The sequence below is a fragment of the Patiria miniata genome, unplaced genomic scaffold (genome assembly GCF_015706575.1).
Source record: "Patiria miniata isolate m_02_andy unplaced genomic scaffold, ASM1570657v1 HiC_scaffold_16, whole genome shotgun sequence".
In the NCBI taxonomy this organism is placed as follows: Eukaryota; Metazoa; Echinodermata; class Asteroidea; order Valvatida; family Asterinidae; genus Patiria; species Patiria miniata.
Window position 1 is genome coordinate 10,405,563 of NW_024037054.1, and position 19,211 is coordinate 10,424,773.

A 19,211-nucleotide genomic window follows, 5' to 3' on the forward strand; every position below is an offset into this window, starting at 1 on the left:
GCCACTGTGACCTTGACCCTTGACCTTTCGACCCCCAATGCGATAGGCCTCTTTGGATTACCAAGAATGATCCACAAACCAAATTTGAAGTTCACATGTAAAGTATTTCTCAAGTTATCGCACTAAAAAAATTTCTTTTGTTTTAGCCACTGTGACCTTGACCCATGAACTTTTGGCCCCAAATGCAATAGGCTTCTTAGGATTGCCAAGGACAATCCACAAACCAAATTTGAATTTCATATGTTAAGTTTTTCTCAAGTTATCGAGCTGACAAGATTTGTCCGGACACACACACACACCCCCACACAGTCGTTTTTTGCTATGCTTCTGAGGATTGGCTTTGTGTTTTCCTTTGTTCCCTGATCTAAACCTTCCCATAGACTTAGTGCACAAACCGACATTCGAGGACAATAGGCACCGTCGTTCGAGGATGAATGGCCCCTTTGTGCTCCTGTTGTTGTCTGTCCTCAAGCGTAATACAATACAGGAACACACACACACACCCATACCCACCCACGGAAGGACAAGGCGGAAACAGTATGCCCCTTCGGCTTCGCCGCGGGGCATAAAAATGTTTCGCACACCATACAAATTTTAGTCTTCTTTTTTCTTTTTTTTATAACAGCGGAAATATTGGTCATTATTGTTCCCAAGAAGGTACACCCCTTTATTACCACAAATGATGTGGTCCGCTGGGGGAAAGCATGCTGCATGGCATATCGCATGCTGCACTAGTATCACGTACGGCTGGTCGCAAGCGTCAAAGACAACTTTCACCGTACTTTTTACCGCTCGGTACCTTTATGTGGGACGTGGTTTCGGTTTGTTAATGACTTTCTTAATTGATAATTCATTTCAGCAGCACATCTCTTCTTGTACCAGTACATTAAATACACATGTGAATCCTATTTTTATTCTTCAAGGCTCGGCGTATAAGCCAGACTTGTATTCGAGTCACGAAACATTGAGTCCAAGTCCGACTCCGAGTCACATTTCTCGAGTCTGTCACAGTTGATGCCAAATTCTATCTTTTTCCCCTTATTTTCAAGTAATTCCTTTTCTTACTTTTACTTTCCTTTCCTTTTCCGTCGCGCAAGGTCAGGTAAGTATGGCTATTCGTTGGTTTTTCTTGCGTTTCCACTTTCAGTGTTTGTGTATAACGGCGTACGTAGATAACAATACCTACGTGCGCATACAATTGTATATAGCCTGTACGCTGAAAGATTCAGCGAACCATGTATATGAATATTTATAAGTTGATGAATAAAGCCATAGAAACTTTTGGGGTTTTTTGCGTGTGTGTCTTAGAAAGTATTTGTAATGTAAATAAGTGCCGTAGTCATGTGATGAAAGAGAGAGGGATCCCCGCGAAAGAAAATAACCTGAGAGGTTGATCCGCAATTGCGATGCATTTTTGAGCGATGTCTTCTCTGATTTGAGACCGGGATCGGTCACGATGACGTCATCGGTTCATTTTTTATGATTTTTCTAATATTTGCAATTTTATTCTGCCTCCAAAATTTAACACTTTCTTTCATCGGATTGACTTGGTACAACCCAGACCACAATGACAAAATGTGCATTGACAAGTATTGTCAAGATGACGTCATCGCAGGGCATGTGGCGTCATGTGATGAAATTATATTTTCGGAATTATTCTAAGCATTTTGAACAATTGCATGAAGCACTCTAACAAGTGACTGCAAAAGGACCAACAAAACATAAACATTTGTAAAATGCGAAAAAGCCCTGTGTTCTGTTTTCAAACAGATATACAGCTCTAGTTTTTCTTCTTTTTTCCCCTCTTGTTCCTATCCCAAATCCCATAGACTTTGTACACGTTTATTCACCGCGGCATCTTGGACCTAAAAAAAACTTGTATTCTAATGAAACTTGTCCCATGTAAAGACCCTATTGTGACATTGTGTCCCGAAGAGTGACGTCACGATGACGTCATCATGGGTCACGTGACATCATCTTCTTTGTGCAAACTTGAAGACCCTATATCTAGAGAACCGTAAGTCCGATTGGGTTGAAACTCAGTATGTACGGTAGGTAGACCGGGATGTGTTATAGACGAAAATTGAGGTGACGTCATCATGACGTCATTGTGTGATTTTATATAGATTTTTGAAGTTTTGGACCTTTAAGCCATATCTCACGAACCCAATATGTTAAATTCGAAATTCTTTTTGTATTAGGTTTGTTAGGCAACAGGGATATGTACACAATTTTGAAAAATGTGACGTCATGAAAATGGAACACATATAAGGGAATATCCGATTGTCATGAAACTTGGAGGGTGGGTAGATAATAACACTAGTTCACAAAATCTTGAATGACGCCACGATGACGTCATCGGTAGATTTTTTACAATTTTTTTAATATTGCCAATTTTATTCTACTTACAAAATTTTACACTTTTATTAATCCGATTGTTTTCATACTTGGTACAGATGAAAACCACAATAAAATAATGAGCACTGTCAAGTATTGTTACGATGACGTCATCATTAGACATGTGACGTCATCGTTAACTAGTATATTTTAAGCCCCTATATCTCAGGAACAGTAAGTCAGATTGGGTTGAAACTTGGTACCGGAGTAGGTCGGGATGTGTTACAAATAAATATTGAGGTGATGTCATCATGACATCATCGTGTGATTTTATATAGATTTTTGAGGTTTTGGAACTTTAAACCATATCTCACGAACCCAATATGTTAAATTCGAAATTCTTTTTGTATTAGGTTTGTTAGGCAATAGGTATAGTCGACTCCCGTTATAACGAGGTCCGATGGACTTTCACAATACTGTCGTTATAGCCGGAACCTCGCTAAAACCGGAGCGCAGTTTTCCCCATTCGTTGTGCACAAGGTACGGTACATTGTGCGCGCGTGTTTTAATCGTGTAACGCACGTCCGAAGACATGAAAAGATGGTCATTTGTTGGTATGAACGTCCGTTATTAATGTATATTAAATATTTAACTGATGGTGATGAATAAATGAAATAAATAAAATACCTTTAAGGGAATATTGTTTAATATTTCAGGACCTGAATCCCGAGGAAAAGGCATCATCGCTGAGAAGAATCGCTGAGAAGAATCAGGCAAGTAGGTCACTCGCACAAATCGTGCCAAGTGACATTTTGCTTTCATTTTGCATTTGCTGGAATCGGGCAAGAGAGGGAGCCAATACATGTATTACTTCTGGATTTTAGTGACTCCTGATCCTTAGATGTGGAACTTTACTTTTTGTAGTTGACTTTTTAGAGCAGTTGGGTATTATTGTTTCTGAAGGTCTTCTTTGAAAGTGTAATTATTTCAGTTAACTATAGTGCACATTCGTGCCAATTGACATTTTCTTCAAGCAAATGCTTTCGTTTTGCATTTGCTGGAATCGGGCAAGAGAGGGCGCTAATATTACTTCCGGGTTTAAGTGTCTCCATGTGTAATTGAACTTTGACTTTTCGTAGCAATTGGTGATGATTGTTTCTCTGGAGGGATTCTTTTAAGTTAATAATAACAAGTCAGGTGTGTTTACAAACACAAATGCCCCGCAACCGTGACTGTTTCCATGACATAACACCACTCTTTTAACATCAACTTACATGTACCTTGGTCACATGGAACGTTCATTGACAGCATTAGTGTCTTCTGTAGGTTTTATATGAATTAATCCCTAATCCCTATGATCTCAGAATAAATACACGATTTCTATTGTTTTAGCCACTGTGACCTTGACCCTTGACCTTTCCACTCCCAATGCGATACGCCTCTTAGGATTACCAAGAACGATCCACAAACCAAATTCGAAGTTCACATGTAAAGAATTTCTCAAGTTATCGCGCTGACATTTCTTTTGTTTTAGCCACTGTGACCTTGACCCTTGACCTTTCGGCCCCAAATGCAATAGGCTTCTTAGGATTACCAAGAACAATACACAAACCAAATTTGAAGTTCATATGTAAAGTATTTCTCAAGTTATCGCGCTGACAAAATTTCTTTTGTTTTAGTCACTGTGACCTTGACCCTTGACCTTTCGGCCCCAAATGCAAAAGGGTTCTTAGGATTACCAAGAATACACGAACCAAATTTGAAGTTCATATGTAAAGTATTTCTCAAGTTATCGCGCTGACAAAATTTCTTTTGTTTTAGTCACTGTGACCTTGACCCTTGACCTTTCGGCCCCAAATGCAAAAGGGTTCTTAGGATTACCAAGAACAATACACAAACCAAATTTGAAGTTCATATGTTAAGTATTTCTCAAGTTATCGCGCTGACAAAATTTCTTTTGTTTTAGCCACTGTGACCTTGACCCTTGACCTTTCGGCCCCAAATGCAATAGGCTTCTTAGGATTACCAAGAACAATACACAAACCAAATTTGAAGTTCATATGTAAAGTATTTCTCAAGTTATCGCGCTGACAAAATTTCTTTTGTTTTAGTCACTGTGACCTTGACCCTTGACCTTTCGGCCCCAAATGCAAAAGGGTTCTTAGGATTACCAAGAACAATACACAAACCAAATTTGAAGTTCATATGTTAAGTATTTCTCAAGTTATCGCGCTGACAAAATTTCTTTTGTTTTAGTCACTGTGACCTTGACCCTTGACCTTTCGGCCCCAAATGCAAAAGGGTTCTTAGGATTACCAAGAACAATACACAAACCAAATTTGAAGTTCATATGTTAAGTATTTCTCAAGTTATCGCGCTGACAAGATTTGTCCGGACACACACACACATACACCCACACACACCGGTTTACGTTACATACCTTGTGTGGACATTCCTTTGTTTTCGTGTAGTTAAGAAAACTCGGTACAAATAATAACTTTACTTAAACTGTGGAAACTCTTTTAACCCAATTTTTTTTCCTATGATTCCCTATAGTGTTTCTTCATTCTGCTACATATAAACCTAACCCAAAAATGCCTCTAAACCTGTTTTCCAGAAAGGGCAAAACAACCTGCATTATGTGGACATCTTTTGTTCACAAGTCCACATAGGGAATGCAAGACAAACTCACCCACACACCCACCCCACCCACCCACCCACCCACCCACCCACGGAAGGACAAGGCGGAAACAGTATGCCCCTTCGGCTTCGCCGCGGGGCATAAAAAATAATAATAATTTCAATAATTGAAAAAGCTTACAAAGACGAACCCTAGTTTTTATCACAAGTGATTAACAGAACACATAATGTTAGGCTTAATTTTAAGTTCAAGCACGTGTCGTATTCGGAAATACAATACAAGTACTCGTACTCGGAAGTACTCGTACTCGTACTCAGGCATTCAAGTACTCGTACTCGGAGACCTGTTCTTGTACTCGGAAGCACATGTACTCATACTCGTACTCATACTCAGCAACCTAGGTACTCGGCAGTACTCGGTAGTCAGCAAAAAGTACTCAACTGTAACACTGAGAAGAAATTATGGCAAACATTGGCATATCATATACAGTTCTAGGGGCATTAGGGGTGCCATCTTCAGCACTACACATCTGATCACTCTGAAACTTTCCCCTGCACATATCATAGTCAGGTGGCTTAGATCTAATTTTCGTCAAGATCGTGACCGACTGGTCCAAAGCATCAAACTTGGCAGATAGATTCTTATAGCCCTAGAGAAGATATTTAGAAGGGGTGACACCTAAAAATTCTTTTGGGAAGGGTGCCTAATTTGCATAAATCGTTAATCCCGGTCGTGTAATATATTTATTCCCATATTTGGGTATATTTCTATTTTTTTATTTTTTTGAAATATGTATTTTAGGGATTCTACTTACATTTCTTTACTTAATTTAACCCTTACTCTCTGAGGGTAGTTTACTGCATGTCAGTTGGTTATGCCAATGCCCTCCAGCTGCAGTTTATTGGCAGATAGTTTGTCTTAACAGTGAAGGCTCCAATTGGCAGGAGTTGGAGGCCCTGGAGGGTGCCTGATACTGACCAGCTGGGGGCACTCACTTTGTTTTCAGAGGACTCTCATTGTTCTCTGTGGCATGTATTGGAGTGCCTGTCCAGTTACCCTTGAAATGACATGGCAGATATTGGAGGGCCGTGCAAAAAACATAGGAGATTTTCTTGAGGCACATAATGGCATGCGTTGGAGGGTCTAGTAGGGTAAGGGTTAAATGACATTTTCCAAAGCATATAAGTGACTGAATAATTATGAGGACATAGTAACGATCCAAAATGGCTACTATTATGCCCTAAAATTGCGCGCATTTACCTTGTCTCCAGATATCATCAATTAGTCTTGCCAAACATCAGCATTGATGAACTTCAAATTTACCAAGTAGCTTACTAGTACAGTTACCCTATTAAAACCTTATGCAAAATCATGTGAACAATGATAACATTGTGATATTTAGCCCAGAAAACAAAAACTGGGAAAAAACGAGGTGTCCATAAATTAGGCTAACAAATAGGTGAAGGGTTGCCCAACATGGGAGACTGGAACAAGTTCAAGGAAATTCCCAACATTATTGTTGAGAAAACGTTTTGGCCTAAACAAAATTATTGTAAACAACAATGATCTCTTATTTGGGGGGATTTCGTTGAACTTCTTCAAGTCCCCACGTTACCCTTCCCGTACTAGCCCAATTTACGGATACCACATTTTCTCCCTTTTTTTGGTCTTTTTGGCTAAACATCAAGATGTTATCAATTTTCACATGATTTCCCACTTATTTTTGTTAAAGTAACTATGCCAGTAAGTAACTTTGTGAATTTGAAGCTCATCAATACCCACGTTTGGTGAGACTAGTTGATGATATCTGAGGAAAAGGTAAATGCGCGTAACTTTAGGGTAAAATAGTAGCAATTTTGGTTCTTTACTATGTCCTCCTAATTATTCAGTCACTTATATGTTTTACAAAATGTTATTGAAGTAAGAATATGCAAGTAGAATCACCAAAATACACTTTTCAAAAAAATTAACAAATAAAAGTATACCCAAATATGGGAATAAATATATTACACGGCAGGGATTAACGATTTATGCAAATTAGGCACCCTTCCCAAAAGAATTTCAGGTGTCACCCTTCTAAATATCTTCTCTAGGTCTATAAGAATCTATCTGCCAAGTTTGGTGCTTTGGACCAGTCGGTCACGATTCCGACCATATGCCACCTGACTATCAGTCTACAACATGGCATAAACATGCAATCATAAAATGCAGAAACAGCCATCTAGTTTTCAAGTTTGTATTTGTAATTTTTGGGGGTAAAACCTCTTCCAAATAATTAAACAATGTAAATTTGCTTTAGTTGACATGCTGATAAAGCAAGCAATTTCACACAAATATAACAAAAGTTTATTTTTTTTGGGGGGGGGGGGTTTACTTTCTTCATACTGAAAAATTGTGTCTGTTTTACATCGTTGTGCACAACATAAATTTAGCACTGATCCTGATGCTCTGTGAAAGTAAAGACAAATATACACACCTCCTTATTAATGGTCCAAGCTCACTTTGTAGCACAGAAGTTGCAGTAATCAACAGTTGACTGGGTATACACAATAATGTATCACCTGGCTGCATTCAAAGATCAATTTTGGAAACAAAAATAAAACAATTCAAGTTCACTGACAAATACTAGTAGGTCGATAGGGCTCAACCCGATAACCTACTAAAATTGTTCTGGTTTATCCATTTTCTTTTTTAGTTGATTTGTTTCACAAAACATTATTAAAAAGAAAATGCCAGGATGTTGATCCATACCGATAGATATCCTAGGGGAAACAAATAAAAATCAAACATTTAAAAAAAGTTGCCAGTATACTGAGTCATCACATGTATGTCAATTTACACAAATATATTTATTACACTCACTAAGTTTTTATTTTAATTTGACTTTGCATTATGTTTTTTAATGACATAATAAAGATACATTTTTAGGACGTCTCTAAGTCACAATTTGTACTCAATTCTGTACTGATCTGTATGCATTAGGAATGCTATTACAAAAGAAATTGAGATATGAGCATTAATCATTGTCTATATTATCTTGATAAGAATTTTCAAAATGCAAATAATAAAAAATGGACCAAAAATGACATGATGTCACTTCAAATTTCACAATAACGTGACACAGTCTGTACCATTACCAACTTTTTTAACCTTCCGATGTGCCACTTGTACTGTTTTTACACGAACGTGCGTCCGTACTATTTTTCGTAGTCGCTTGTATTTCGTGTAATAACCCCAATGCTGTTCGGTTTTATGGCTTTATATGTCAACACAGTACTTTCCCATAGTGTCTGAATATAATTATTCCGATCCTAGCATGTCGATTGTTTATTTGGCCATCGATGTCTATTGATTGCTTGGGTAGGTCTGGCGGTAAAACCCAGACCTCAAAGGCCCCTTTATATATACAAAGTGATGGGAGACTCTTGGGGCAGCACTTTGCTTTGCAAAAAGCTGGGTCACCGGTTCGCAACCAGGGTTCAAGCGGCACTTACCATGTTATTTGGCTTGCTTTGAACTAGTAAAACATGTAATATGAGTTTTTTTTAACACAGGATGAAAAAGTAATTGCTTTTTTACAGCGAAACGACTATGAAAAATAGTACAGTGGCACATCGGAAGGTTAATCTGATTCTGTATTAACCTGCATTTTGGACATTGAAATGTACATCATGTGATATGGTGACGTCATCTTGATGTAATATTTAATTATCTATTTTCAGATCTATAAATTGCTGCATGAAATGAAATGATAAACTGTGGGAGTACCCTTCACACAGTCCTTCCATTGCTTTTTTGGTCTTTCCACGCTTCTGATTCCTTGGGTTAGCTCTCCAAATAGGACCTGCTTGGGGATACTCATCCTACATGCATGGCCTAGCCATCTCAGTCGGCTGTTACGCACCATGGTCTGAATGGTTGTGCCGCCTGCATGCAGGGGGACATCTGTGTTGGTGATGCAGTGCCACCACTTGATACCCACATTTTGCCGTAGGGAGTGTTGATGGAACATCTCCAACCGGTGGATATACATGTAGGAGGTCAAAGTAGCCCAGGTTTCGCTGCCATCTACATGGGTGTCGCGAGGGGGGGGCAAGGGGGGGCACTTGCCCCCCTCTGGAAAAGCAAAAAAAAAAAAAAAAAAAAAAGGAAGAAAAAAGAAAGAAAGAAAAAGAAAAAAAAAAGAGGCGCGAAGACAAAGTGGTGTAAATTTAATGAGTTGGGGGGGGGGGGGCAAAATGTCCCTGCCCCCCTCTAAATCTGATAAATCGAGAATTTGTTAAGAAATACAAGCATTTTTTGGCAAAATTTTTTTTGCCCCCCTCTAGAAAAAATCCTGGCGACGCCCATGGCCATCTATGGCCTTTTAGACTGTAACCTTGGTTGAGGTGGTTAAGCCCTGTCTCCTCCAGCATCTTGAATTTAGGGAGTTGAAGGTGGCAGCCGCACGTGAGATTCTTCTTCTTCTAATTTCCGATTCCAAGCTGGCAGTGTCTGATAGGATGCCCCAAGGTATGTAAACTCATGAGAGATCTTTGGGACGAAGTCATCAAGTTGGATCGGGGGTGGTTCATCGCATAACAGGTGCATCACCTCTGTCTTGGTCTTGCTAATGGAGAGCCCCCAGTCCTTGCATGATGTATTGAGAGATGAAACTGCAATCTGGAGGGAGTCACCTGTTGAGGTTGCAATGGCAGCGTCGTCCACATAGAGGAAGTCATCTAGCCTGGTTGTCTTGGTTGATTTAGTTTTAAGTCGACACAGGTGGAATAATTTGCCCTCGAGCTTGAAACGAAGATTGATGCCCAAATTGGGCATAGACTTGTGGGCATGTCGCAACACAAATGAGAAGAACAAGACAAAGAGGGATGGCACTAAGATGCATCCTTGTCTTAGGCCGGAGTTCACCTCACAGGGGTCGGAGAGCTCGTTGCAGATTGATACACGGCCCCTCATACCTTTTTATGATGTTCACTACTTTGGTTGGGATACCAATCTTCAGAAGGATGGCCTAGTATACCCATGGATACCAAGTCTCGGTTTACTGAGTCAAAGGCTTTGACAAGGACTATGAAAACCAGAAGAAGCTTGTAGTGTTGCTCATGGCATTTTTCAAGTAGCTGACGTATGACAAACATCATGTCAATGGTAGAGCGGCTGCTACGGAAACTGCACTGTAATTCTGGGAGGAAGTGCTGGATCTGGGAACAGATCCTGTTGAGAATGACTCGAGCATAGAGTTTCCCGGTGATGGCAAGAAGGGTAATACCTCTGTAGTTTCCACGGGTAAAGCGGCAGCCTTTCTTAAAGAGGGCCATGATGTTGCCGTCCTTGAACTCTTGCGGAACTCTCTCTCTTCTTTCCAAATTGACAGGAGTAGTTTGTGGAGCTCCTTCAGCGAAGGGCAACCTCCTACTGTTAGAACTTCTGCAGGAATACAGTCCGGACCTGGGGCTTTGTTTTGGGCAAGTTGTTTCAAAGCCTTGGCTACTTCGGCTGTGGAGGGTTCAGCCTTGGGCTCAGTTTGGGAGTCCTCTTAGGGGATGTCTTCCAGAACTGATGGATCTGTAGTGCAGGGCTGGTTTAGCAGCGCACTGAAGTGCTCTCTCCAGCAGTTTACTATGGAATCCTTGTTGTAGACGCGGTTGCCGTCCACGTTGTTAATAGGAAGTATGCCTGTAGAACGGCACTGAGAGCCAAATTTGACTGCTTCGAAGAAGCTCTTTGGGTCGTGCCTTTGTGCATGCTGATCTATTTCTTTGGCACAGGCCAGCCAACATTGATTTTGTAGACGGCAGAGTTCCTGTTAACATATGCTCCTGGCCTGGGCATAACGTTGTGATGTTGTCGTTTCGAAGGAGTGACTGAAATTTGTCATGCTTTTGCTTCAATAGGATAGCAATCGCATCGTTATTTTCATCAAACCAGTCTTGCGAGTCCAACAATCTCCTTGTTTATTCCTGTCCAGCTGACTACAGATGGATAGAGACAGCTTTTCAGAACAATGGGGACTCCCTCTAGTTTGGGGAGATCAATGTTCCTTCCTGAATAGAAGAAAGTGTAATTGCTGTCAGTGAACTCTCCTTCGCCGGGAATACGGCATTCACTGAGGCAGGCAATATCAATGTTCAGACGAATTACATGTAGCTCAGCTGCTACTAGAGCGGAACGGCGTTCTGGTGCCTGCTGAGTAGAAGAACCAGAATTGGACATGGTTCTTACATTCCAACCTGCTAATTTAAGCTGCTTGAAAGAGTTACGGGCATGTCTGGAAAAGTCAGGACCATGGGGTTCTTTCGGATTTACCCATGGCCCGTCATTGGTGCGAAAACACTGCCCAGGCGTAGGTCGTTGAGATTGTCGAAGTATAGCTGTAGAGTCTGTAGCGGGTTTAGAAATCCAATGGCTGGAGGGTGCTGGCCTCACAGCCATGGGCAAGTAGGCTGCCCTCTTCCATACTTGCGACCCCCATTGGTAAAGGCATGGAGTGGAATCCAGAAGAGACACAAATCACCATGTCGTTAGAAACAGGGCAGTCAAGAGAAGGGCCAGTAGGGCGACCTAACCAAAGGACTGACCCAGGCAGGCTGGCCGCGAGTTACCAATAATCTAAGATAACTGTGTATATACATGGTGTTTCAATAAAAAGGAAACCCAACTTTGAAGAACGAGTACGGACAGACTAAATGTTTACTGGCTATAAAACTGGTATCATCTGAAAGCATAATTTTTATGCTTTTCAATGATATCTTGTTTACATTTCCAGGGTCATGCATCACTGAGCGCCATTGTCATGTGATTTTGATGCAAAATTGGTTCACTTTTATGTCAAACATATTAAATAGGCATGGTGTGCATGAGAATAAGTATTCAAGAAGACTCCTCGAGTGCATTAAAAGAAACCAAAAAAATAAGTCGGGTTGGTTTCAAAACTGAATTTTATTGTTTGTCATGAATTTCTCGTTTTCAAACATAATCAAAAACTTTTCAAGTAAAAAAACCCCAAATTGACACACTGTGCCTTAGAATATTTAAGACAAAGAACACAAGATCTGAAGGAAAATAAATACTATGAATACACGGATTCTTGTTTCTTGAATGGCTTCCCCCTCACGCTTCACGTCCCTCCACGTGTCCACCTCCTCTCTCCAAGCAAAGCGCGCACCTTCTCTGCATGGCATTAACTGCTCGCCTTACAGCAGCAGGATCCTCCCTCAAAGAATCCACTTCCAGGTGAATTCTGTCTCTCAGATCTTGAATGCTCTGCGGTGGGGTGACGAACACCTTACTCTTCAGATGACCCCACAAAAAGAAGTCACATGGTGTGAGGTCTGGTAAGCGGGGAAGCCATTCAATAATGAAATTTGGCTATGCAGTGCTGTCACACAATCACATTTTCTTTAAATTATGTGGTAAACTAATAACAAATCGTGGTCAAATTTTGTTTCGTTTGTTGTATTTTTGAAAGAAAACGATTGATACAGCGCAAGGCAAAAAACGAAAACCAAGCTTTTAGAAATGTATCAAATAATCATGCCACACAACACTACATAAGGCTGCTTCTCATAAAGATCGCCATGTTTTGACCGTTCCGGTTGCCGTGTTCTTTCCAAGTTGCTAACGACCGTACAAAACGCGTTTTCACTGCAGCGAAATCACTCATGCGAAAGCAAATTAATGAGGCAGCATGGAAAGTGCGCAGTTGTTATGTTAATGAAGTCATGAATTATGCATTATTATCCGTCCAGAACGCGTTGACCGGGTTGATTGTTATTGTCAATGGTTGAAGGATGTCACGAACCACGGAGGTTTGCAAATGTGAGTTAGGATGGGCTTATACATGTATATCGACATGTAAAAATAATAGCAAATTTTACATCAAAACTTATCTTACAATGAACTTTTTTTGTGCGTGTAAAAAACATACCTTGTCAGAACTGGTTCTTATTATGACGTGTATCAAATCCATTGACTTTAGCTTTGCGAGTGCGATGATACGAATATCTTGGTCTGCTTCACTTCATTTTTATTCTTTTTCCTCGGCAGCCCGTTGCGTTGTACGTGTAAAGCATCCATTTATTGAACCACGTACGGATCTGTGATCAATATGAAGTGCAGTACTCCAGCCAATATCTTTGTGGGTGTGTCTTATTACATGCATATCTTGGGATGACGTCTTTTAGTTCGGCCCCTACCCGTTTCCATCATCGAAACTGATCATTATTATGATGCATGTGTTAGTTCCAATGCTGGTCTCCATTTTAATGTACATGGGTGTGCGACATTATACAGCATGCAGTATACCAGCCAGTATCTTTGTGGGTGTGTCTTAAATATTCCGGGATTGTGACTTGTAGTTCAGCCCCTTTCTTTTCCCTATCAACAAAACTATGTGCACCATGGATACGTGATTATTTAATACAAAGTGCAGTATACCAGCCAATTTCTTTGTGCATGTTGTGGGGTGTGGCTAATCCTGGGATTGTGTATTTTAGTCCGGCCCCTACACTTTTCCCATCAATGAAACTGATATGATGCACATGTTAGTTCCAACACTGGTCTCCATTCAATGTACCATGGATATGTGATCATTGCGAAATGCAGTAAAGCAGCCAATTTCTTTGTGGGTGTGGCTTATCGTGGGATTGTGTCTTTTAGTCCGGCCCCTACACTTTTACCTTGTACCTTGTACATTGTAGATCAAACTCCTAAACGGTCCACCAGGGACTAAACTGCAAGTTGAGGAGAGTGGATGTCTAGCGGGGGCTGTGATGTTTTTGTTGGTTTTGGATGGAGCTTTTGAAGGCTGCAGAGGAAGTGATGTTGACAGTTTGATGTGGTTGGGCATTCCAAAGAAAAATGGCTTCAGGAAAAAAAGACTGGATAAAGGTGGTAGATGTATGATGGTGGACTTCAAACTGCTTGTTGTGGGTTCTCCTGGATCTGATAGTTTTCTGTCTGAGGTATAAGTTGGCGTCAATGTCGATGTCCTGGTTAAGATTTTGTGGAGTGTAACTAGTCGTTGCATCTGTCGCCTGGTTCCGATGGGATCCCAATTGAGGTCAGTGAGCATCTTGGTCTCACTGGATTTGGCTCTAAAGTCGCCACACACAAACCTGGCTGCTCTTTGTTGGACTTTTTGAAGAATGTCCCTGTTTTTCTTGGTTCCTGGGTTCCAAGCGGAAGAGGCATACTCCAAAAGTGGTTGGACTATGGTTTGGTAAATGTTTTCTTTAACAGTCTTTGAGCACTGGTAACAAAAGTTTTGCACAAAATTTAGCATCATGGTAGCTTTGGTTACTGCATAATGAGATTGTTTTTTCCTATCAATGAAACTGATACATTGCACATCACGCTGCACATAAACAAAATGTATCGATTTGATCTGGATCACTGTCTTTCTCAAAGGACCAGAACTGCCTCACCATTCAATTAAAAATCCCTGGCTTTTTTTCTTCAAAACATGAGTCAAAAAGGAATTACTACGGTCAAAACCCTGGTAAACAATCGATCTTTTCGCCTCGTATGAATATAGTTCGAGTCGGATGGGGAATTTCAAAGTTGTTTTTTGCATGCATGGAATAACTCCTATGGGAAAAGCCAGGCAGAGTTTGCAAGCGGTCCTGTATAAATTTATTAGCTACATCAAAAATGAGACCATTACGTAAGTCTAATGGAAAAGAGTAAATGTTTGGAAATAAAATGCAGAGGTTTCAAACACAAGATGTTTCATAACTGAGAGAACCCAATGTACATCGTATCAGAATTTACTTTGTGTCCATGAAAGAATCTACAAATAGAGGCGGGCTACTCCCAGAAAATAAATGTATTCGGGAATATTGCAGTGCTACATAAAATACTGGGTGGTTTAAATATTTGTCGTCAGACTCTAAGAAAAATAAACAATATTCACATCAAATTTAGATCAAATTTATTTAGAACGTGTGTGGGGTTCTTGAGGTAAATTATACGAGTTGATGCACATTTAAATACAATGGTGGAATAACGTTCACCCACTATTTGCAAATAATATATTCTTACTCAAAAAGACGTTTAGAGACAAAGATTGACAGCCGACCAACAACAAATACAATGTACATGTATATCTTTATAGATAAAATGGACCACAGCCAATAGAGATTCTGTGATGACATTGAGCAACATGATTGGACTCTATTTTGGTTTTGTATTAAACGTCGACCAGGATAGCTACCGGTAGGAGCTCTCATGAAGAACATCTGGGCGGGACTTGTCGATCCACTTGGCAGTATAAATGCATGATGATTGGTTGACAGGCAGGTTTCATGACAAGAACTTCTAGACAAGATGTCTTCTGTCAACCTTGCAGTATAAGCTTTTTTTCCCCACAGCCGGTCACCAAACAAATATGTAATAAAGTGCACCATGGTTGCGTACACCGTTTTTGTAATTGTTTTCGGTCATTATTTTGAGGAGTAATAATTTAATTTTTGTTAACTTCAAACTACATGTATAAACGTTTATTTTATTTGCTTGCAGTTTATTTGAAAATATGTTGCATCACTAAATGATCATTGGAAACATTGGCACACACTGGAAATCAGAATACATGATGTGCATGGGCCACAATATGCGTAAAGGCCGACACATTTTGGAAAGTAAAGTGTATATCGGGCTTCAAAACATTATTATACTACTCTTTTTTTCCCCATACAAACAATGGGCGATTTCCATTTCAGAAAAAATGAACGATACTTATTTTGGTGGGGAAAGGGAACAATCACCCTCTGATTTATTATGTTCTGTCATGGGATCATGGCAGTACTTTTGCCAACCATGTGTAATTAACGCAGAAGAAACGACAGAAACTTCTCCCCTTCCACAATCAACAGCGAGTGACACGTGGTTTCAAAACTACGGGGAATACCCGGTACCCCACATGAGAAATGGCCACGTTCTGCACACGTGTGCAGCGATAAAATAACAGTACAGCTACTCGACATCGATACACACATCACAGTGGGTACCAGCGTGTCTGTACCAATACATTTGTACATACATCTACTGTACGCTGATTTTCCAAACCGTTGCACGTTCTTTTATATGTGGACAGTGAAATTCGTCTGACTATGCTGCCGACCGTATTAAATCTGAAATGGTATTTAAGCAAACTCCAGGGAATTTGGTAAATAAACACGACAGCGTTCAAGCAAGATATTGTTTCATTCAACAATCAATATAAATTTAGTATTTTAATTTACTTGTGAAACATAATTTCTGAGTTCAAATCTACCCGTTATTTTACACCGGCGTTGAAGTTCTGCAAGAGTCGGCAAGTCAAAAATCATCCAGTCAAAATGCAGACGTCTCCAGACATCAAAGGAATGTAAACACTGTGGCCGCAGTCGGCAGTTATGGCTCTGTGCAGCCGACTACGTTCACCGTATACATGACCGCGGTCAATGCGTTATGAACGTATTTCAATAACAATGGGGCCATTTGTTAGGCATTGATATGTAAAGTAGGTGGAAGAGCTTGATGTTTTGCTCGTAACTAACGATCGGTCAAACTGTGTTGGATCCGGTCAAAACGCATTTTGACCTTTATGAGAAGCTCCCTAAACATTTCACTGGGTAAGGGTAAAGGGTAAAAGGGGCAGAGTTGTAACGAGTCACTGATTTTTGTGACTCGAGTCGAGTCGAGTTATTTTAAAGAAGTAAGTCGAGTCAAGTCATTACGTCAAGAAGATCGAGTCGGGTCGAGTCGAGTCGAGTCGAGTCACAGTGTGTAGTCGAGTCGAGTCAAGTATTTAGCTCGAGTCAATTCGAGTCACAAATATTTCAGCCTATACAATAAATTAACACAAGAGAGAAAGTCATTTTTTGGCTTTTTAAATTTTACATTCGGGCTACTACAAATGGTGACACCACATTTGTCTCTTAATGAAAATAAAAAGGGGGTGCCAGCTGATCGTCATTCAACTAATGGGGACACTGATCAAACCACGTATGTATAATGTAAACATTATTCGCGAACATTCTAACGTGACATGAACAAAAACCGGCACCGCCGTAAGTCATTGCAAAATAATATTTTTCGCAAAGTTTTGCTTTTATTTTTGGGACTCGAGTCTCATTAGCCTTCATCGAGTCGAGTCGAGTCATTCTGATGAGGGGTTTGAGTCGAGTCGAGTCATTTGCTCGCAGTGACTTGAGTCGAGTCGAGTCGAGTCATTTGCCCTTAGGGACTCGAGTCGAGTCGAGTCACCAAAAATTGTGACTCGAGTCGGACTCGAGTCCAGTCATTGACTCGAGTCATTACAACTCTGAAAAGGGGACAAACCTGTGTTGTCAGGAATGGAGTGCCCATCTCTCTTCCTTTAGCAATTGGGCCAGACTCATATGCTGCTGTGGGGGAGTGCCACACCTCCACAGCGAGTCTGTTACCTTCCCAGCATTGAATAATGCCGTACCCATTTAACACCTGGGTTGAGAGGAGTAATTGAGGTAAAGCGCCTTACTCAAGGGCACAACACGCGTGGCCACTGCTGGGCTCGAACCCACAACCTCACGATCATGAATCCTGTGCTCCACCGCTAGACCACACGTACTGGGTGGAACCACATCATGGCAATGGGTTAAAGGCAACAGTTGGAGGAAGGTCAAGCCATTCACCAAACTTAAGCTCAGCCCCTTACTAATTTTGAAAAAATTACATTACATGCACTCTTTAAGGACATACATGATTTTTTCCAGTTTTGTTGCAAAACAATTACATCGCCATATATGGTATACATGTATCTGCTTGCCTACATAGTTAGTAAAATTGCATAAACTGTCAAAAACCTAATTTAAGGTACATGTAAAAAGAATATTTTTTATTCCTTTGTAGTGATAAGCATTGATGAGGAATACAGCTTCATAAGAAAAGTTGTTTAAATCTTGGTCCTACCTGAATGTTAACAGTTGCTTTAAGTCCTCTTCCAGTACCTGTGATTTGAGAAAAGGATTAAAGTTTTTCATGTGGTTTCAAAGAATCATTTATTAAGTACCTACATGTAAGACAGTTTACCAATTCCTATTGGTTGAGAGCCCATCACGTGGCTGGTCTTTAACGGTTGATAAAATACCGGCTGGCTGGTTTTAAACACTTTTCTGGTGTCACATGAATTTGGACTCCTGTGAAATCTGGTCCCTATTATTGTTTGAACGTTCGCAATTTTCACTTAGGCATGCACAATGCTACCAATGAGTCAGTATTTCAAGAGTCCTAAATTCACACTACACCAGCATTGCCCTGTATATAAGGCAGTCCTTCATTTTAACATGTTTAAAGGAGTACGATCGCGCAGGCGCTCCTACTGCGCTTCTCGACTGTCTCGAAGGAGCGCAAAAAATAAATCCAAGCAAGGGCTCATCAAACAGATCTTTGCACGCTAATACACAGAACTTGATCTCTCTTGTCTACATGTATGTATGTATTTCTCGTGTTCATGAATTTATTTCAAGGAAGTACTACTGGTATATGAAGTGATATAATGCAGTGTGTTTCCCCAAAATCTCCTACTGTAAAACAAGGTTCATCGCCCACCACACACAGTGCATCACGTATGCTCACACGACGCCATGTGCGGACATTGTTAGCCAGTTCCCTTCGTGACTAGCGTTGTGTATAATGGTATACACGACCTGCATTTTCCATTATTTTTAAGATTATCGACGCAAATATTTTCGATAATAATTAAGGCAAGTTTTTGTCACTTTTTGCAGCCCTTTTTTGTATAGCTTTCATGGTTCAACAAAAATAGTTCAGGCAGAAAACTTGCATATAATTTCAACGAATCTAAAAACAAATATTCAGTTGCTTTATGTGCCATTTATAACTCCATTTTCTAAGTATACCGGTAAATAAGTAATGAACCTACTGACAACTGTATTAAATATTGAAAGCGTAAGCAGTAGTCAAACCTTTTATTCATCTCCATTTAGTTTCTTTTTATTTGATAAATTTTGCCTTGTCTTACGTGTACACAAAACGAAAGAAATACAGCCACTTGAACATATTATTATGCAAAAACTAAAAATAATGCAGCCCTTTGAATAAATCCTGATATTCAAAACCAAAAAAAACAACAATGTTAACCCGTCGTTTCACCGCTGTTTATCCATGGATTTTAAGGAGAGCGATTTGCTCTCCTCAGAGATTTGGAGGAGAGCGATTTATAGCTCTGCTGGATTTTCCTTAAATGAAGGAC

General features: G+C 40.2%; 1 protein-coding gene across 1 annotated transcript in view; it reads right to left on the reverse strand.

Moving 5' to 3' along the window:
* The window catches only part of LOC119722966 (SET domain-containing protein 4-like), an 87,177-nt gene extending 69,220 nt beyond the window's left edge, over positions 1–17,957 (reverse strand). Inside the window, exons 1-2 of the mRNA XM_038193396.1 lie at positions 17,909–17,957; positions 7,455–7,543 (exon numbers count right to left, since the gene is read on the reverse strand). The gene's annotated coding sequence lies outside the window, so the exon portion shown is untranslated. The remainder of the gene's footprint in view (positions 1–7,454; positions 7,544–17,908) is intronic.
* Positions 17,958–19,211: the final 1,254 nt, after the last annotated feature.